The sequence below is a fragment of the Hypanus sabinus genome, chromosome 31 (assembly GCF_030144855.1).
Source record: "Hypanus sabinus isolate sHypSab1 chromosome 31, sHypSab1.hap1, whole genome shotgun sequence".
Classification (NCBI taxonomy): Eukaryota; Metazoa; Chordata; class Chondrichthyes; order Myliobatiformes; family Dasyatidae; genus Hypanus; species Hypanus sabinus.
Window position 1 is genome coordinate 31,352,264 of NC_082736.1, and position 21,683 is coordinate 31,373,946.

At 54.5% G+C, this 21,683-nt stretch overlaps 1 protein-coding gene across 1 annotated transcript in view; it reads right to left on the reverse strand.

Annotated features, from left to right (window-relative positions):
* Positions 1 to 6,392, reverse strand: part of slc8a4a (solute carrier family 8 member 4a) — a 152,849-nt gene extending 146,457 nt beyond the window's left edge. Inside the window, 1 exon segment of the mRNA XM_059955323.1 lies at positions 6,369 to 6,392. The gene's annotated coding sequence lies outside the window, so the exon portion shown is untranslated.
* Between the last annotated feature and the right edge of the window lie 15,291 nt (positions 6,393 to 21,683).

The window sequence follows — 21,683 nt, forward strand, 5'->3', positions numbered from 1 at the left end:
GAATGTTTCCTATCGTGGCGGAGTCTGGGACCAGAGGACACAGATAGAGTGGACCTGGAGAGGATGTCTCCTATAGTGGGGAGTCTAGGACCAGAGGGCACAGATAGAGTGGATGTGGAGAGGATGTTTCCTATACTGGCGGAGTCTGGGACCAGAGGACACAGATAGAGTGGATGTGGAGAGGATGTTTCCTATAGTGGGAGTCTAGGACCAGAGGACACAGATAGAGTGGACGTGGAGAAAATGTTTCCTATAGTGGGGGAGTCTAGGACCAGAGGGCACAGATAGAGTGGACATGTAGAGAATGTCTCCTATAGTGGGGGAGTCTAGGACAGAGGGCACAGATAGAGTGGATGTGGAGAGGATGTTCCCTGTAGTGGGGGACTCTAGGACCAGAGGACACAGATAGAGTGGATGTGGAGAGGATGTTTCTATTGTGGGGGAGTTTAGGACCAGAGGATACAGATAGAGTGGATGTGGAGAGGATGTTTCCTATAGAGGGGGAGTCTAGGACCAGAGGGCACAGATAGTGGATGTGGAGAGGATGTTTCCTATACTGGCCGAGTCTGGGACCAGAGGACACAGATAGAGTTGATGTGGAGAGGATGTTTCCAGATAGAGTGGATGTGGAGAGGATGTTTCCTATACTGGCGGAGTCTAGGACCAGAGGACACAGATAGAGTGGATGTGATGTTTCCTATAGTGGGGGAGTCTAGGACAAGAGGACACAGATAGAGTGGATGTGGAGAGGATGTTTCCGATAGTGGGGTTGCCTAGGACAAGAGGACACAGATAGAGTGGATGTGGAGAGGATGTTTCCTATAGTGGGGGAGTCTAGGACCAGAGGACACAGATAGATTGGACGTGGAGAGGAAGTCTCCTATAGTGGGAGAGTCTAGGACCAGAGGGCACAGATAGAGTGGATGTGGAGAGGATGTTTCCTATACTGGCGGAGTCTGGGACCAGAGGACACAGATAGAGTTGATGTGGAGAGGATGTTTCCAGATAGAGTGGATGTGGAGAGGATGTTTCCTATACTGGCGGAGTCTAGGACCAGAGGACACAGATAGAGTGGATGTGATGTTTCCTATAGTGGGGGAGTCTAGGACAAGAGGACACAGATAGAGTGGATGTGGAGAGGATGTTTCCGATAGTGGGGTTGCCTAGGACAAGAGGACACAGATAGAGTGGATGTGGAGAGGATGTTTCCTATACTGGCGGAGTCTAGGACCAGAGGACACAGATAGAGTAGATGTGAAGAGGATGTATCCTATGGTGCGGGAGTCTAGGACCAGAGGACACAGATAGAGTGGATGTGGAGAAAATGTTTCCTATAGTGGGGGAGTCTAGGACCAGAGGGCACAGATAGAGTGGACGTGTAGAGAATGTCTCCTATAGTGGGGGAGTCTAGGACACAGATAGAGTGGATGTGGAGAGGATGTTTCCAATAGTGGGGGAGTCTAGGACCAGAGGACACAGATAGAGTGGATGTGGAGAGGATGTTTCCTATGGTGGGGGAGTCTAGGACCAGAGGACACAGATAGAGTGGATGTGGAGAGGATGTTTCCGATAGTGGGGGAGCCTAGGACCAGGGGACACAGATAGAGTGGATGTGGAGAGGATGTTTCCTATACTGGCGGAGTCTGGGACCAGAGGACACAGATAGAGTTGATGTGGAGAGGATGTTTCCAGATAGAGTGGATGTGGAGAGGATGTTTCCTATACTGGCAGAGTCTGGGACCAGAGGACACAGATAGAGTTGATGTGGAGAGGATGTTTCCAGATAGAGTGGATGTGGAGAGGATGTTTCCTATACTGGCGGAGTCTAGGACCAGAGGACACAGATAGAGTGGATGTGATGTTTCCTATAGTGGGGGAGTCTAGGACAAGAGGACACAGATAGAGTGGATGTGGAGAGGATGTTTCCGATAGTGAGGTTGCCTAGGACAAGAGGACACCGATAGTGTGGATGTGGAGAGGATGTTTCCTATAGTGGGGGAGTCTAGGACCAGAGGACACAGATAGAGTGGATGTGGAGAGGATGTTTCCGATAGTGAGGTTGCCTAGGACAAGAGGACACAGATAGAGTGGACGTGGAGAGGATGTCTCCTATAGTGGGGGAGTCTAGGACCAGAGGACACAGATAGAGTTGATGTGGAGAGGATGTTTCCAGATAGAGTGGATGTGGAGAGGATGTTTCCTATGGTGGGGGAGTCTAGGACACAGATAGAGTGGATGTGGAGAGGGTGTTTCCTATAGTGGGGGAGTCTAGGAACAGAGGGAACAAATAGAGTGGATGTGGAGAGGGTGTTTCCTATAGTGGGGGAGTCGAGGAACAGAGGGAACAGATAGCGTGGATGTGGAGAGGATGTTTCCTATACTGGCGGAGTCTGTGACCAGACCACACAGATAGAGTGGATGTGGAGAGGATGTTTCCTATAGTGGGGGAGTCTAGGACCAGAGGGCACAGATAGAGTGGATGTGGAGAGGATGTTTCCGATACTGGCGGAGTCTGGGACCAGAGGACACAGATAGAGTGGATGTGGAGAGGATGTTTCCTATACTGGCCGAGTCTAGGACCAGAGGGCACAGATAGAGTGGATGTGGAGAGTATGTTTCCTATAGTGGCGGAGTCTGGGACCAGAGGACACAGATAGAGTGGATGTGGAGAGGATGTTTCCTATAGTGGGGGTGTCTAGGACCAGAGGACACAGATAGAGTGGATGTGGAGAGGATGTTTCCTATCGTGGGGAGTCTAGGACCAGAGGACACAGATAGAGTGGATGTGGAGAGGATGTTTCCTATGGTGGGGGAGTCTAGGACCAGTGGGGCCATTCTCATAATAGAGGGGTGTCTGTGTGGAACAGAGATGAGGAGGAATTTCTTTAGCCAGAGGGTGGTGAATCTGTGGAACTTGTTGCTATAGCGACCATTTAAGTGTCCTATCCGGGTGCATCCTGGCTCGGTAAATGGCAACCGCTCTGCCCATGACGACGAAAAACCGCGGGGTGTCGTGGACACAGCACGGAAACCAGCCTCCCCTCCGCGGACTCTGTCTACACTCCTCACTACCTTAGTAAAGCAGCCGGCGTCGTCAAAGACCCCACCCCCAGCCAGACATTCCCTCTTCTCCCCTCTCTCACCGGGCAGAAGATGACAAAAGCCTGAAAGCTAAAAATCAGCGTCCCCACCACTAAGGACACTTTCTGCTGGTGACGCCTCAAGAACTCGGCCTCACCCTCCAGGACATGCCCTCTCCGCCATTGGGGGGGGGGGGAAGGGGTGGAAATCCAGGAGCCTGAAGACACACACTCAGCGGTTCAGGGGCAGCTTCTTGGGGCTGGCCCAGTAGCGCAACGGTTAGCACAACGCTTTACAGTACCACCGACCCAGGTTCGATTCCCCCCGCTGCCTGTGAGGAGCTTGTAGGTTCTCCTCGTGACCCTACGGGTTTCCTCCGGCTGCTCCGGTTTCCTCCCACAGTCCGAAGATCTACCAGCCAGCAAGTTAATTGGACTTAGTAAGGTTGTCCTGAAATTGTGGGCACTGTGAGGTAACACAACCTCACTTTCCTCACTCCTTACTGATTTTTATATATTTCTTGTTGCAACTTTTCATATTTTTATGTATTGAATTTTGCTGATGTCAAAATGGTTGTTGTGACGTGCCTAGTGTGCACAGTAGTGCAGTGGGCTGTGCCTGTCGCTCTCACTCTCAGCTCCCACCGCTGGCCGGCCATCTCACGGGAAGGAGAGCTGAACGTATCAGTCTCTCCTGCCAGTACACGGCCTCTCCCACAGCAAGCCTCGCGTCGCGCCTCCTCGCCGGCGACACACACGGGAACCGAACTCCTCTCGGACTCGGGCCGAACTACAGGGGACGGGGAGGAGGTCCGGCCCCTGCCCACGTTGCACGCCGGGCCCACCGGTGTGTGGACACGCCCTGGTGCCCTTGAACCAGATCCCCAGCGATGGGTAAACAGCCCCACTGCCTCGGGAGAGACGAAGGCTACGGGAGTAAAACCTAGACAGCAGATCCGGAGCGGAGCCCCCAAGGCGGCTGGACGTCACTGAACATCCTCCCGGCAGATCCTGCGGCCGAGCCGGTGCAAACGTATCGCTTCATAAGCTTTCCTTCGGACTCCACCGGTGAGGCCGAGAGGGGGATCTTGACGACTGGGGCGTCTCAGGATCCCCACACCGTCCGTCCAGGCTGGTGATGAGGATCATCACCCACTGAGACAGACAGAGGCCTACTACTGTCACCGCAAACTCAAAATGTATCACGACACATCATTGATAATAAACCTGATTCTCTTTCTAAAGTGCGTATCACCAGGCTGAAGGACAGATTTTACCCGGCTGTTGAACTATGAACTGGTTCTCTAGTCTGATAAGATGGATTCTTGGCCTCACGATGTACCTCATTCCACCTGCACTGCACTTTATTCTGCATTCTGTTACTGTTTAACCTTGTTCTACCTCAATGCACTGCCTAACGATCTGACCTGCTCGACAAGCTTTTTGCCTGAAGTAAACCAATTCCAACCTGAAACATTCATTTCAATTTTCTCGCCTCAGACGCTGCCTGACCTGCTGAGTATTTCTGTTACACATTTCACTTCCCACCAGCCTCTTTGCCAAATATTAGCTGGAGTTTGCCCTCACGTCCTCGAACCAGCCCCAGGTCCGTGGAGAGATGGTGTTTTTTGGGGGGGGGGGCGGTTACTGGGGCAGGAGCACTGTGAGGGAAGATAGCGGAGGGGTGGAGAGACCAAGTTCTGAGCAGGCGGGCGTGCCCTTTGCTGGAAAGTAGAGGAAGCCGAGGCGACATGACTCGTTCTTTGAGGCATAATGGAGGCTTAGGGGTTTTGCATAGAGTTCTGTGCCTTCCGGGGTGGGAGGGGATTTGGAAGGGATCTGGTCCCCAGTGCTGGAGGTGGAGACAAACAGGAAGAGTTTTCTCACAGGTTATCAGGAGGAGCCCACAGGGTTTGTGGACTGGGAGTAGGGCAAAACTGACTGGCACTTCACTGGACTGCAGACTTAATGGGCCAAATGGTCTACCTGCGGTTGTTAGGGCAGACTTTCAGTGAAAGTGTGTGCACTTTGTTCATGCATTTAGTGTAACGCCTCCCGTCCAGCACCACAGCAAGCTCTGAGCAATGGGCTGTTACTAGGGGTATCACTGGGGTCAGACACAGAGTGAAGCTCCCTCCACACTGACCCATCACACACTCCCGGGGTCAGACACAGAGTGAAGCTCCCTCCACACCGTCCCATCACACACTCCCGGGGTCAGACACAGAGTGAAGCTCCCTCCACACCATCCCATCACACACTCCCGGGATCAGACACAGAGTGAAGCTCCCTCCACACCGTCCCATCACACCCTCCCGGGGTCAGACACAGAGTGAAGTTCACTCCACACCGTCCCATCACACACTCCCGGGGTCAGACACACAGTGAAGCTCTCTCCACACCGTCCCATCACACACTCCCGGGGTCAGACACAGAGTGAAGCTCCCTCCGCACCGTCCCATCACACACTCCCGGGGTCAGACACAGAGTGAATACACCACACACTCCTGGGCAGGGGACAGCATCTGTTAGCCTGATGTAAGTTAACTCGCTGGCAAGGATGAATGGAAATTCTGCCCTCGACCTCTGACTCACAGTTAAGCAGGTGACCCATCGGTTTACAAATAACTTCGGCCCCAGAGCTCCACGATTTCTCAAATCGTCAGCCGATGTATTCCCCAGCGAGCAGGTGGAACAGTCAAACAAAACAGCAGCTCTTCAGAGTGCGCTCCCTCCTGACCGCCCCTCCCGCCCCACAGTACTCCCCCCCCCGGGATGGACATGCACTCTCAGGCTAGGAAGGGGTGGGCTTTTGTGGTCTAAGTGGTCAGTTGACATCTGGGGGGGGTGGGGGGAGGTGGAGAACGATTTTGTATTCCTGAAATCTCCTGCCTTTTGGGGTAACTGCTCTCTCACTCTCGCCTGCTAACCTGTACACCCCCACCCCCCGCCGCTGTGTGGACCTCTCCTTAACCCTCCTCTCCACCCCCACAACGGGGGCAGGAGATCCGGGTGAAATAGACTCAAAAATTTTTCCTGTTACTGGGAACTTTAATGAACAGACCCTCTAGATCCTAGAAGCTGATAACCCTCTCTCTCTCCCCCCCCCCCACACACCTTCAGCATCTTCCACCCCTCTCACACTCTCAACCTTGTCTCCTGCCACACCCCCTCAACCTCTGCCCCCTCCCCTCATCCTCTCCACCTCCGTCCGCCCCAGAGGGAGATACCCGGGGGGGAGGCTGCAGGGTTCCGGGTAGCGTGGGCGGGGGGGGGGGGGTCGCTCACCTGTTGCTCTGTGTAACTCCGGAGACTCCCCCCCCCCGCCCACGCTACCCGGAACCCTGCAGCCTCCCCCCCCCGGGCTATCTCCCTCCTGGGGCGGCACCAGGACGGTGGAGCGGATGAGGGGTGGGGGGGTTGAGGAGGGGGGTAGGGGAGGAAGAAGGTCTCTGTGGGGCCGGGGGGGGGGGCTTAATCCAGGAAACAGGCTGGAGGAGACAGTGTTGCCAGCATCTCTTCCATCCGATGGAATCGTACTCCTCGCACCCGCCCACTCTCTATTTCCCTCCCCTGCTTTGTGCGTTCGGTCGGGGTGGGGTGGAAGGGAGAGGGAGAGGGTGCAGGCAAAGAAGCTGAACAGAGGTGATCCCCGTATGGAAGGAGACTGACAGACAAGGAGAGAGAGAACCACACACACACACACTCTCTCAGGTTGTTCTGGGCTGAGAGAGAGAGAGAGAGAGAGAGAGACTCACTCAATGTGGGTACAGACACGCACCAGTCTCTTTACATAAATAAAGGGAGAGTACAGCACACACACGCGGGCTATGAAGAGGGACACTCACAGAGAGAGAGAGATGCACTCAATTGGAGACTTGGACACCGATGGAGAAATGTTCAGAGACACAGACACACAGGGTGATTTTTGGACACACTCAAATAGACCCACAGCACACAGACAGACAGAGAGAGAGACACACACAGGCTAGTCACAGAATACAGAGAGAGACACACAGGGTGAATTTTGGACACACACAAATAGACCCACAGCTCCACAAACACAGAGAGAGAGAGACACACACACACACCCCTACACCAATACAGAGACACACACCTACACACAAGGTAAGCCCTGCAGAGACTTTAGAAACGCACAAAGCACCTTAAAATAAAGAGAAATTTCCCCGACCTTTCCTGATATAACTGCAGGCGGGCTCGTCGCCTGCCATTACAGCTCACGCCAAGGCAACGAAACACCTTGCTACCGAAATCAGCTGCCCTTGCCCTTCCCCTCCTCCTACTCCTCCCTCCCTCCCCCTCCTCCTCCCTCCCTCCCCCTCGCCCGCACACGTCTCCCCCGAGCCTTCTCTCCGATCAGATACTCTCTCTCAGCAAGAGGGGGGAGGGAGGGAGAAACTTAAAAGGGCATCACTGGGGAAGTGGGGGGGGGGCGTCCACAGATGAGGTCACCAAAGGAGGAGAGAGGGGGCAACTAAAGGAACAGGTAACAGCAGGAGAGGGAGGAACAAGGAAGAAACGAGTGAGTAAGCAGGGAGGGGCTAACACAGAAGGGGGTAAGGCAAGGGCCGGGAGTTTAGGTGGAGGATGGGGGGACATAAACTCATACTGTGTGGCCAGTGCAGAATGGAGGGTGAGGGAATGAGGAAAGGAGTGGGGGAGACTCCCTCCTGAATCCCAGTGTTCACCTTCTTTTTCCTAGGAAAAGTCCCTGGCACCCGGGTGGGAGGGAGGAGCCCAGCACTGTTTTGTGGGAGGGCTGGTGAGGGGATAGAGAGGAGGGAGTGTTGTGGGAGGGGAGGGGTCAGGAGGGAGTGTTGTGGGAGGGGAGGGTCAGGAGGGAGTGTTGTGGGAGTAGGGGTCAGGAGGGAGTGTTGTGTAGGAGGGGGCGGTCAGGGGAGAGTGTTGTGGGAGGGGAGGGTCAGGAGGGAGTGTTGTGGGACGAGGGATCGGGAGGGAGTGCTGTGGGAGGGGAGGGGTCAGGAGGGAGTGTTGTGGGAGGGGAGGGGTCAGGAGGGAGTGTTGTGGGAGGGAGCGGTCAGGGGGGAGTGTTGTGGGAGGAGGGGTCAGGAGGGAGTGTTGTGGGGGGGCGGTCAGGAGGGAGTGCTGTGGGAGGGGAGGGATCGGGAGGGAGTGCTGTGGGAGGGGAGGGGTCAGGAGGGAGTGCTGTGGGAGGGGAGGGGTCAGGAGGGAGTGCTGTGGGAGGGGAGGGGTCAGGAGGGAGTGTTGTGGGAGGGGGCGGTCAGGGGGGAGTGCTGTGGGAGGGGAGGGAGTGCTGTGGGAGGGGAGGGTCAGGAGGGAGTGTTGTGGGAGGGGAGGGGTCAGGAGGGAGTGTTGTGGGAGGGGGCGGTCAGGGGGGAGTGCTGTGGGAGGGGAGGGATCGGGAGGGAGTGTTGTGGGACGAGGGATCGGGAGGGAGTGTTGTGGGAGGGGAGGATCGGGAGGGAGTGTTGTGGGGGGAGGGGGAGGGTGTTGTGGGAGGGGAGGGTCGGGAGGGAGTGTTGTGGGAGGGGAGGATCGGGAGGGAGTGTAGTGGGGGGAGATCAGGAGGGAGTGTTGTGGGAGGGGAGGGATCAGGAGGGAGTGCTGTGGGAGGGGAGGGGTCGGAAGGAGTGTTGTGGGAGGGGAGGGGAGGGAGTGTTGCGGGAGGGGAGGGGAGGGGTCAGGAGGGAGTGTTGCCGGAGGGGAGGATCGGGAGGGAGAGTTGTAGGGGGAGGGGGAGGGTGTTGTGGGAGGGGTGGGGTCAGGAGGGAGAGTTGTGGGAGGGGAGGGTTGGGAGGGTGTTGTGGGAGGGGGGTCAGGAGGGAGAGTTGTGGGAGGGGAGGAGTCGGGAGGGAGAGTTGTGGGAGGGGAGGAGTCGGGAGGGAGAGTTGTGGGAGGGGAGGGATCAGGAGGGAGTGTTGTGGGAGGGGAGGGTCAGGAGAGAGTGTAGCGGGAGGGGAGGGTGTTGTGGGAGGGGTGGGGTCAGGAGGGAGAGTTGTGGGAGGGGAGGGTTGGGAGGGTGTTGTGGGAGGGGGGTCAGGAGGGAGAGTTGTGGGAGGGGAGGGTCGGGAGGGAGTATTGTGGGAGGGGAGGGTCGGGAGGGAGAGTTGTGGGAGGGAGGGAGTGTTGTGGGAGGGGAGGGGAGGGAGGGAGTGTTGTAGGAGGGGAGGGTCGGGAGGGAGTGTTGTGGGAGGGGAGGGTGTTGTGGGAGGGGTGGGGTCAGGAGGGAGAGTTGTGGGAGGGGAGGGTTGGGAGGGTGTTGTGGGAGGGGGGTCAGGAGGGAGAGTTGTGGGAGGGGAGGGTCGGGAGGGAGTGTTGTGGGAGGGGAGGGTCGGGAGGGAGAGTTGTGGGAGGGGAGGGGAGGGAGGGAGTGTTGTGGGAGGGGAGGGGAGGGAGGGAGTGTTGTAGGAGGGGAGGGTCGGGAGGGAGTGTTGTGGGAGGGGAGGGGTCAGGAGTGAGGGAGTTCAGCACCGTGATACCTCCCAAAGTTCAACAGCCCATCAGAATCATCTCCAAAGATCATCTTGGGTTGGAGAGGGCAATTGTCACAGAGGCAAGGAGGGGTGTAGGGGCCAGAGGGAGTTATAGAGATGGGAGGGTGTTACAGAGACAGGGAGGGTTGTCAGGGCCAGAGAGGGTTACAGAGACGGGGAGGGGTGTAGGGGCCAGAGGGGGTTACAGTGACGGGGAGGGGTGTAGGGGCCAGAGGGGGTTACAGTGACGGGGAGGGGTGTAGGGGCCAGAGGGGGTTACAGTGACGGGGAGGGGTGTAGGGGCCAGAGGGGGTTACAGTGACGGGGAGGGGTGTAGAGACCGGAGGGGATTACAGAGACAGGGAGGGTTGTAGAGGCCAGAGGGGGTGGTGACAGAGACAGGGAGGGTTGTCAGGGCCAGAGAGGGTTACAGAGACGGGGAGGGGTGTAGAGAGCGGAGGGGATTACAGAGACGGGGAGGAGTGTAGGGGCCGGAGGGGGTTACAGAGACAGGGAGGGGTGTAGGGGCCAGAGGGGGTTACAGTGACGGGGAGGGGTGTAGAGACCGGAGGGGATTACAGAGACAGGGAGGGTTGTCAGGGCCAGAGAGGGTTACAGTGACGGGGATGGGGTGTAGGGGCCAGAGGGGGTTACAGTGACGGGGATGGGGGTGTAGAGACCGGAGGGGATTACAGAGACGGGGAGGGGTGTAGGGGTTGGAGGGGGTTACAGTGACGGGGAGGGGTGTAGAGACCGGAGGGGATTACAGAGACGGGGAGGGGTGTAGGGGTTGGAGGGGGTTACAGAGATGGGGAGGGGTGTAGAGACCGGAGGGGATTACAGAGACGGGGAGGGGTGTAGGGGCCGGAGGGGGTTACAGTGACGGGGAGGGGTGTAGGGGTCGGAGGGGGTTACAGTGATGGGGATGGGGATGTAGGGGTCGGAGGGGGTTACGGAGACGGGGAGGGGTGTAGGGGCCGGGGGGGTTACAGTGACGGGGAGGGGTGTAGGGGTCGGAGGGGGTTACAGTGACGGGGATGGGGGTGAGGGGTCGGAGGGGGTTACAGAGACAGGGATGGGGGTGTAGGGGCCGGAGGGGGTTACAGTGACGGGGATGGGGTATAGGGGCCGGAGGGGGTTACAGTAACGGGGATGGGGGTGTAGGGGTCGGAGGGGGTTACAGTGACGGGGAGGGGTGTAGGGGACGGAGGGGATTACAGTGACGGGGAGGGGTGTAGGGGTCGGAGGGGGTTACAGTGACGGGGATGGGGGTGTAGGGGTCGGAGGGGGTTACAGAGACAGGGATGGGGGTGTAGGGGTCGGAGGGGGTTACAGTGACGGGGATGGGGTGTAGGGGCCGGAGGGAGTTACAGTGACGGGGATGGAGTGTAGGGACCGGAGGGGGGTTACAGTGACGGGGATGGAGTGTAGGGACCGGAGGGGGGTTACAGTGACGGGGATGGGGTGTAGGGGTCGGAGGGGGTTACAGTGACGGGGAGGGGTGTAGGGGTCGGAGGGGGTTACAGTGACGGGGATGGGGGTGTAGGGGTCGGAGGGGGTTACAGTGACGGTGATGGGGTGTAGGGACCGGAGGGGGTTACAGTGACGGGGATGGGGGTGTAGGGGTCGGAGGGGGTTACAGTGACGGGGGTGGGGTGTAGGGGTCGGAGGGAGTTACAGTGACGGGGATGGAGTGTAGGGACCAGAGGGGGGGTTACAGTGACGGGGATGGGGTGTAGGGGTCAGAGGGGGTTACAGTGACGGGGAGGGGTGTAGGGGTCGGAGGGGGTTACAGTGACGGGGATGGGGGTGTAGGGGACGGAGGGGATTACAGAGACGGGGAGGGGTGTAGGGGCCGGAGGGGGTTACAGTGACGGGGATGGGGTGTAGGGGTCGGAGGGGGTTACAGTGACGGGGAGGGGTGTAGGGGTCGGAGGGGGTTACAGTGACGGGGATGGGGGTGTAGGGGACGGAGGGGATTACAGAGACGGGGAGGGGTGTAGGGGCCGGAGGGGGTTACAGTGACGGGGAGGGGTGTAGGGGTCGGAGGGGGTTACAGTGACAGGGATGGGGGTGTAGGGGTCGGAGGGGGTTACAGAGACAGGGATGGGGGTGTAGGGACCGGAGGGGGTTACAGTGACGGGGATGGGGGTGTAGGGGTCGGAGGGGGTTACAGTGACGGGGATGGGGGTGTAGGGGCCGGAGGGGGGTTACAGTGACGGGGATGGGGGTGTAGGGGTCGGAGGGGGTTACAGAGACAGGGATGGGGGTGTAGGGACCGGAGGGGGTTACAGTGACGGGGATGGGGGTGTAGGGGTCGGAGGGGGTTACAGTGACGGGGATGGGGGTGTAGGGGCCGGAGGGGGGTTACAGTGACGGGGATAAGCTACAGTACATCCCAGCTGGCGCGATGCTGTTACAGCCAGAGTTTAAAACGGGTATCGTCTGTCTGCAAATTCCACATAAATTCCCGTGCAATATGTGGGTCTCCTCCAGGAGTCCCCGTTTCATCCCACAGTCCAAAGAGATACGGGTTGGTAGGTTAATGGGTGTTTGTGAATTTTCCTGTGAGGAGGCTAGGGTTAATCGTTGGGGAGTGGGAGGGTTTGCTGGGTCAATTCCACGCTGAAACTAGGCGAGACCGAGGGGGTGGTCCTGAGGAAGTGGGAATGAATGGGCTTACAGTCTCCACTGCCCGAGGAGCAGGAGCTCCCCCTGCTGCCGGTGGAGCAAGGTGCAGGTTCCTCCAATCTGACAGCTTCCATCCTGCCATAGGTTATAGGGGTAGTACGAGGCCACTTGGCCCGTCCATTTTTCCCTCTCAGCACCCAATCTCCTGCCTTCTCCCTGTATCCCTTCAGGCCCTGACCAGTCAATAAATTTATCAACCTCTGCCTCAAATCTTGGCCCCCAGAGATTCGCCACCGACAGGCTAAATAAATTCCCCATTCTAAATGGACCTCCTGCTCTGTGTCTATAAGTACACCCCTCTATTCTGAGGTTGTGGTCCTAGGCTCCCCCACTCCCCAACCATAGGGAACATCCTCTCCACATCCACCCTATCAAGCCCTTTCAACATTTGACGGGTTTCAATCAGATCACCCTTCAACCTTCTGAATTCCAGTGAGTACAGGCCCAGAGCCGTCAAACGCTCCTCACATGAGAACCCTTTCATTCCCAGAGTCATCCCAGAGAACCTCCTTTGAACCCTCTCCAACGTCAGCACCTCTTCTCTGAGAAAAAGGGCCCAAACTGCTCACTACACTCCAAGCGAGAGCTGTATAAAGCATTGTAATCCTGGACCCAGATTCTCGACAGAGTAGTGATACCGTGAATGAAAACTCACCACTGCCTTATGAAGTCTCACAACCCCAGACACAGATGCTCAAGAGTAATTACGCCAGAAGGCAATACAGAATGAAGCCATTCAGCACATCAAGTCTGCTCCACCATCACTGATTTACTATCTCTCTCAAACACCAGACTCCGGCTTTCTCCCCGTAACCGCTGACACCCTGACTAATCAAGAAACTCCGTTTTAAATATACAAACGACGTGGCCTGCACAGACTTCAGTGGAAACAAATAGCCACAGACTCACCCCAGAAATTCCTCCTCGTCTCCGTTCTAAAGGGATGTTCTTCTATTCTGAGTCTGTGTCCTCTGGCCCTAGACTCCCCCCACTATAGGAAACATCCTCTCCACATCCACTCTATCTGTGTCCTCTGGTACTAGACTCCCCCACCATCAGAAACATCCTCTCCACATCCACTATATCAGTGTCCTCTGGTCCTAGACTACCCCAAGATAGGAAACATCCTCTCCACGTCCACTCTATCTGTGTCCCCTGGCCCTAGACTCACCCCTCTATAGGAAACATCCTCTACACATCCACTATATCTGTGTCCTCTGGTCCTAGACTCCCCGAACTATAGGAAACATCCTCTCCACATCCACTCTATCAGTATCCACTGGTCCTAGACTCCCCCACTATAGGAAACATCCTCTCAACATCCAATCTATCTGTGTCCTCTGGCCCTAGACTCCCCCCACTACAGGAAACATCCTCTCCACATCCACTCTATCTGTGTCCTCTGGTCCTAGACTCCCCCACTATAGGAAACATCCTCTCAACATCCACTCTATCTCTGTCCTCTGGTCCTAGACTCCCCCACTATAGGAAACATCCTCTCAACATTCACTCTATCTGTGTCCTCTGGCCCTAGACTCCCCCCACTACAGGAAACATCCTCTCCACATCCACTCTATCTCTGTCCTATGGTCCTAGACTCCCCCACTATAGGAAACATCCTCTCAACATCCACTCTATCTGTGTCCTCTGGTCCTAGACTCCCCCCACTATAGGAAACATACTCTCCACATCCAATCTATCTGTGTCCTCTGGTACTAGACTCCCCCACCATCAGAAACATCCTCTCCACATCCACACTATCTGTGACCGCTGATCCAAGACACCCCCACTATAGGAAACATCCTCACAACATCCAATCTATCTGTGTCCTCTGGCCCTAGACTCCCCCCACTATAGGAAACATCCTCTCCACATCCACTCTATCAGTGTCCTCTGGTCCTAGACTACCCTACAATAGGAAACATCCTCTCAACATTCACTCTATCTGTGTCCTCTGACCCTAGACTCCCCCACTATAGGAAACATCCTCTCCACATCCACTCTATCTGTGTCCTCTGGTACTAGACTCCCCCACCTTCAGAAACATCCTCTCCACATCCACACTATCTGTGTCCGCTGATCCAAGACTCCCCACTATAGGAAACATCCTCTCCACGTCCATTCTATCTGTGTCCTCTGGTCCTAGATTCACCCCACTATAGGAAACATCCTCTACACATCCACTATATCTGTGACCTCTGGTCCTAGACTCCCCAAACTATAGGAAGCATCCTCTCCACATCCACTCTATCAGTGTCCTCTGGTCCTAGACTACCCCACGATAGGAAACATCCTCTCCACGTCCACTCTATCTCTGTCCTCTGGCCCTAGACTCACCCCTCTATAAGAAACATCCTCTCCACATCCACTCTATCTGTGTCCTCTGGCCCTAGACTCCCCGAACTATAGGAAACATCCTCTCCACATCCACTCTATCTGTGTCCTCTGGTCCTAGACTCCCCCACCATCAGAAACATCCTCTCCACATCCACTATATCAGTGTCCTCTGGTCCTAGACTACCCCACGATAGGAAACATCCTCTCCACGTCCACTCTATCTGTGTCCTCTGGTCCTAGACTCCCCCACTATAGGAAACATCCTCTCCACATCCACTCTATCTGTGTCCTCTGGTCCTAGACTCCCCTACTATAGGAAACATCCTCTCAACATCCAATCTATCTGTGTCCTCTGGCCCTAGACTCCCCCCACTATAGGAAACATCCTCTCCACATCCACTCTATCAGTGTCCTCTGGTCCTAGACTACCCTACAATAGGAAACATCCTCTCAACATTCACTCTATCTGTGTCCTCTGGCCCTAGACTCCCCCCACTACAGGAAACATCCTCTCCACATCCACTCTATCTGTGTCCTCTGGTCCTAGACTCCCCCACTATAGGAAACATCCTCTCAACATCCACTCTATCTCTGTCCTCTGGTCCTAGACTCCCCACTATAGGAAACATCCTCTCAACATCCAAAATATCTGTGTCCTCTGGTCCTAGACTCCCCCACTATAGGAAACATCCTCTCCACATCCACTCTATCTGTGTCCTCTGGCCCTAGACTCCCCCCACTATAGGAAACATACTCTCCACATCCACTCTATCTGTGTCCTCTGGTACTAGACTCCCCCACCATCAGAAACATCCTCTCCACATCCACACTATCTGTGACCGCTGATCCAAGACTCCCCCACTATAGGAAACATCCTCACAACATCCAATCTATCTGTGTCCTCTGGCCCTAGACTTCCCCCACTATAGGAAACATCCTCTCCACATCCACTCTATCAGTGTCCTCTGGTCCTAGACTACCCTACAATAGGAAACATCCTCTCAACATTCACTCTATCTGTGTCCTCTGGCCCTAGACTCCCCCACTATAGGAAACATCCTCTCCACATCCACTCTATCTGTGTCCTCTGGTACTAGACTCCCCCACCTTCAGAAACATCCTCTCCACATCCACACTATCTGTGTCCGCTGATCCAAGACTCCCCACTATAGGAAACATCCTCTCCACGTCCATTCTATCTGTGTCCTCTGGTCCTAGATTCACCCCACTATAGGAAACATCCTCTACACAACCACTATATCTGTGACCTCGGGTCCTAGACTCCCCGAACTATAGGAAGCATCCTCTCCACATCCACTCTATCAGTGTCCTCTGGTCCTAGACTACCCCACGATAGGAAACATCCTCTCCACGTCCACTCTATCTCTGTCCTCTGGCCCTAGACTCACCCCTCTATAAGAAACATCCTCTACACATCCACTATATCTGTGTCCTCTGGTCCTAGACTCTCCGAACTATAGGAAACATCCTCTGCACATCCACTCTATCTGTGTCCTCTGGTCCTAGACTCCCCACCATATGAAACATCCTCTCCACATCCACTCTATCTGTGTCCTCTGGTCCTAGACTCCCCCACTATAGGAAACATCCTCTCCACATCAACTCTATCAGTGTCCTCTGGTCCTAGACTCCCCCACTATAGGAAACATCCTCTCAACACACACTCTATCTGTGTCCTATGGTCCAAGACTCCCCCACTGTAGGAAACATCCACTCCACGTCCACTCTATCTGTGTCCTCTGGCCCTAGACTCCGCCCACTATAGGAAACATCCTCTCCAAATCCACTCTATCTGTGTCCTCTGGCCCTAGACTCACCCCACTATAAGAAACATCCTCTACACATCCACTATATCTGTGTCCTCTGGTCCTAGACTCCCCGAACTATAGGAAACATCCTCTCCACATCCACTCTATCTGTGTCCTCTGGTCCTAGACTCCCCAACTATAGGAAACATCCTCTCCACATCCACTCTATCAGTGTCCTCTGGTCCTAGACTCCCCCACTATAGGAAACATCCTCTCAACACACACTCTATCTGTGTCCTCTGGCCCTAGACTCCCCCCACTATAGGAAACATCCTCTCCAAATCCACTCTATCTGTGTCCTCTGGTACTAGACTCACCTACCATAGGAAACATCCTCTCCACATCCAGTCTATCTGTGTCTTCTGGTCCTAGACTCCACCACTATAGGAAAGATCCTCTCCACATGCACTCTATCTGTGTCCTCTAGTCCTAGACTCCCCCACGATAGGAAAAATCCTCTCCACATCCAATCTATCTGTGTCCCCTGGTCCTAGACTCCCCCACTATAGGAAACATCCTCTCCACATCCACTCTATCTGTGCCATCTGGTCCTAGACTCCCCCACTATTGGAAATATCCTGTCCACATCCACTCTGTCGTCTGGTCCTAGACTCCCCCACTATAGGAAACATCCTCTCAACATTCACTCTATCTGTGTCCTCTGGCCCTAGACTCCCCCCACTATGGGAAACATCCTCTCCACATCTACTCTATCTGTGTCCTCTGGTCCTAGACTCACCCACTATAGGAAACATCCTCTCAACATCCACTCTATCTGTGTCCTATGGTCCTAGACTCCCCCACTATAGGAAACATCCGCTCCACGTCCACTCTATCTGTGTCCTCTGGCCCTAGACTCCCCCACTATAGGAAATATCCTGTCTACATCCACTCTATCTGTGTCCTCTGGTCCTAGACTCCCCACTATAGGAATCATCCTTTCCACGTCCACTCGATATGTGTCCTCAGGTCCTAGAATCCCCCACTCTAGGAAACATCCTCTCAACATACACTCTATCAGTGCCCTCTGGTCCCAGACTCCCACACGATAGGAAACATCCTCTCAACATCCACTCTATCTGTGTCCTCTGCACCGAAACTTCCCACCATAGGAAGCAACCTCTCCACATCCACTCTATCTGTGCCCTCTGGCCCTAGACTCCCCCACCATCAGAAACATCCTCTCCACATCCACTCTATCTGTGTCCTCTGGTCCAAGACTCGCCCCACTATAGGAAACATCCTCTACACATCCACTATATCTGTGTCCTCTGGTCCTAGACACTCCGAACTATAGGAAACATCCTCTGCACATCCACTCTATCTGTGTCCTCTGGTCCAAGACTCCCCACCATATGAAACATCCTCTCCACATCCACTCTATCTGTGTCCTCTGGACCTAGACTCCCCCACTATAGGAAACATCCTCTCCACATCCACTCTATCAGTGTCCTCTGGTCCTAGACTCCCCCACTATAGGAAACATCCTCTCAACACACACTCTATCTGTGTCCTATGGTCCAAGACTCCCCCACTATAGGAAACATCCACTCCACGTCCACTCTATCTGTGTCCTCTGGCCCTAGACTCCCCCCACTATAGGAAACATCCTCTCCAAATCCACTCTATCCGTGTCCTCTGGTACTAGACTCCTCCCCCCCCAACAGAAACATCCACTCCACATCCACTCTATCTGTGTCCTCTGGTCCTAGACTCCCCGAACTATAGGAAACATCCTCTCCACATCCACTCTATCTGTGTCCTCTGGTCCTAGACTACTCCACTACAGGAAACATCCTCTCCACATCCACTCTATCTGTGTCCTCCGGTACTAGACTCACCTACCATAGGAAACATCCTCTCCACATCCACTCTATCTGTGTCCTCTGGCCCTAGACTCCCCCCACTATAGGAAACATACTCTCCACATCCACTCTATCTGTGTCCTCTGGTACTAGACTCCCCCACCATCAGAAACATCCTCTCCACATCCACACTATCTGTGTCCGCTGATCCAAGACTCCCCCACTATAGGAAACATCTTCACAACATCCAATCTATCTGTGTCCTCTGGCCCTAGACTCCCCCCACTATAGGAAACATCCTCTCCACATCCACTCTATCAGTGTCCTCTGGTCCTAGACTACCCTACAATAGGAAACATCCTCTCAACATTCACTCTATCTGTGTCCTCTGGCCCTAGACTCCCCCCACTATAGGAAACATCCTCTCCACATCCACTCTATCTGTGTCCTCTGGTCCTAGACTCCCCCACTATAGGAAACATCCTCTCAACATCCAATCTATCTGTGTCCTCTGGTCCTAGACTCCCCCACTATAGGAAACATCCTCTCCACATCCACTCTATCTGAGTCCTCTGGTCCTAGACTACCCCACGATAGGAAACATCCTCTCAACATTCACTCTATCTGTGTCCTCTGGCCCTAGACTCCCCCCACTACAGGAAACATCCTCTCCACATCCACTCTATCTCTGTCCTCTGGTCCTAGACTCCCCCACTATAGGAAACATCCTCTCAACATCCACTCTATCTGTGTCCTCTGGTCCTAGACTCCCCCCACTATAGGAAACATACTCTCCACATCCACTCTATCTGTGTCCTCTGGTACTAGACTCCCCCACCATCAGAGACATCCTCTCCACATCCACACTATCTGTGACCGCTGATCCAAGACACCCCCACTATAGGAAACATCCTCACAACATCCAATCTATCTGTGTCCTCTGGCCCTAGACTCCCCCCACTATAGGAAACATCCTCTCCACATCCACTCTATCAGTGTCCTCTGGTCCTAGACTACCCTACAATAGGAAACATCCTCTCAACATTCACTCTATCTGTGTCCTCTGGCCCTAGACTCCCCCCACTACAGGAAACATCCTCACCACATCCACTCTATCTCTGTCCTCTGGTCCTAGACTCCCCCACTATAGGAAACATCCTCTCAACATCCACTCTATCTGTGTCCTCTGGTCCTAGACTCCCCCCACTATAGGAAACATACTCTCCACATCCACTCTATCTGTGTCCTCTGGTACTAGACTCCCCCACCTTCAGAAACATCCTCTCCACATCCACACTATCTGTGTCCGCTGATCCAAGACTCCCCACTATAGGAAACATCCTCTCCACGTCCATTCTATCTGTGTCCTCTGGTCCTAGATTCACCCCACTATAGGAAACATCCTCTACACATCCACTATATCTGTGACCTCTGGTCCTAGACTCCCCAAACTATAGGAAGCATCCTCTCCACATCCACTCTATCAGTGTCCTCTGGTCCTAGACTACCCCACGATAGGAAACATCCTCCCCACGTCCACTCTATCTGTGTCCTCTGGCCCTAGACTCACCCCACTATAAGAAACATCCTCTACACATCCACTCTATCTGTATCCTCTGGTCCTAGACTCCCCGAACTATAGGAAACATCGTCTCCACATCCACTCTATCTGTGTCCTCTGGTCCTAGACTCCCCCACTATAGGAAACATCCTCTCAACATCCACTCTATCTGTGTCCTCTGGCCCTAGACTCCCCCACTATAGGAAATATCCTGTCTACATCCACTCTATCTGTGTCCTCTGGTCCTAGACTCCCCCACTATAGGAATCATCCTTTGCACGTCCACTCGATATGTGTCCTCAGGTCCTAGAATCCCCCACTCTAGGAAACATCCTCTCCAAATCCACTCTATCCGTGTCCTCTGGTACTAGACTCCTCCCCCCCCAACAGAAACATCCACTCCACATCCACTCTATCTGTGTCCTCTGGTCCTAGACTCCCCCACTATAGGAAACATCCTCTCAACATCCACTCTATCTCTGTCCTCTGGTCCTAGACTCCCCCACTATAGGAAACATCCTCTCAACATTCACTCTATCTGTGTCCTCTGGCCCTAGACTCCCCCCACTACAGGAAACATCCTCTCCACATCCACTCTATCTCTGTCCTCTGGTCCTAGACTCCCCCACTATAGGAAACATCCTCTCAACATCCACTCTATCTGTGTCCTCTGGTCCTAGACTCCCCCCACTATAGGAAACATACTCTCCACATCCACTCTATCTGTGTCCTCTGGTACTAGACTCCCCCACCATCAGAAACATCCTCTCCACATCCACACTATCTGTGACCGCTGATCCAAGACACCCCCACTATAGGAAACATCCTCACAACATCCAATCTATCTGTGTCCTCTGGCCCTAGACTCCCCCCACTATAGGAAACATCCTCTCCACATCCACTCTATCAGTGTCCTCTGGTCCTAGACTACCCTACAATAGGAAACATCCTCTCAACATTCACTCTATCTGTGTCCTCTGGCCCTAGACTCCCCCCACTACAGGAAACATCCTCACCACATCCACTCTATCTCTGTCCTCTGGTCCTAGACTCCCCCACTATAGGAAACATCCTCTCAACATCCACTCTATCTGTGTCCTCTGGTCCTAGACTCCCCCCACTATAGGAAACATACTCTCCACATCCACTCTATCTGTGTCCTCTGGTACTAGACTCCCCCACCTTCAGAAACATCCTCTCCACATCCACACTATCTGTGTCCGCTGATCCAAGACTCCCCACTATAGGAAACATCCTCTCCACGTCCATTCTATCTGTGTCCTCTGGTCCTAGATTCACCCCACTATAGGAAACATCCTCTACACATCCACTATATCTGTGACCTCTGGTCCTAGACTCCCCAAACTATAGGAAGCATCCTCTCCACATCCACTCTATCAGTGTCCTCTGGTCCTAGACTACCCCACGATAGGAAACATCCTCCCCACGTCCACTCTATCTGTGTCCTCTGGCCCTAGACTCACCCCACTATAAGAAACATCCTCTACACATCCACTCTATCTGTGTCCTCTGGTCCTAGACTCCCCGAACTATAGGAAACATCGTCTCCACATCCACTCTATCTGTGTCCTCTGGTCCTAGACTCCCCCACTATAGGAAACATCCTCTCAACATCCACTCTATCTGTGTCCTCTGGCCCTAGACTCCCCCACTATAGGAAATATCCTGTCTACATCCACTCTATCTGTGTCCTCTGGTCCTAGACTCCCCCACTATAGGAATCATCCTTTGCACGTCCACTCGATATGTGTCCTCAGGTCCTAGAATCCCCCACTCTAGGAAACATCCTCTCCAAATCCACTCTATCCGTGTCCTCTGGTACTAGACTCCTCCCCCCCCAACAGAAACATCCACTCCACATCCACTCTATCTGTGTCCTCTGG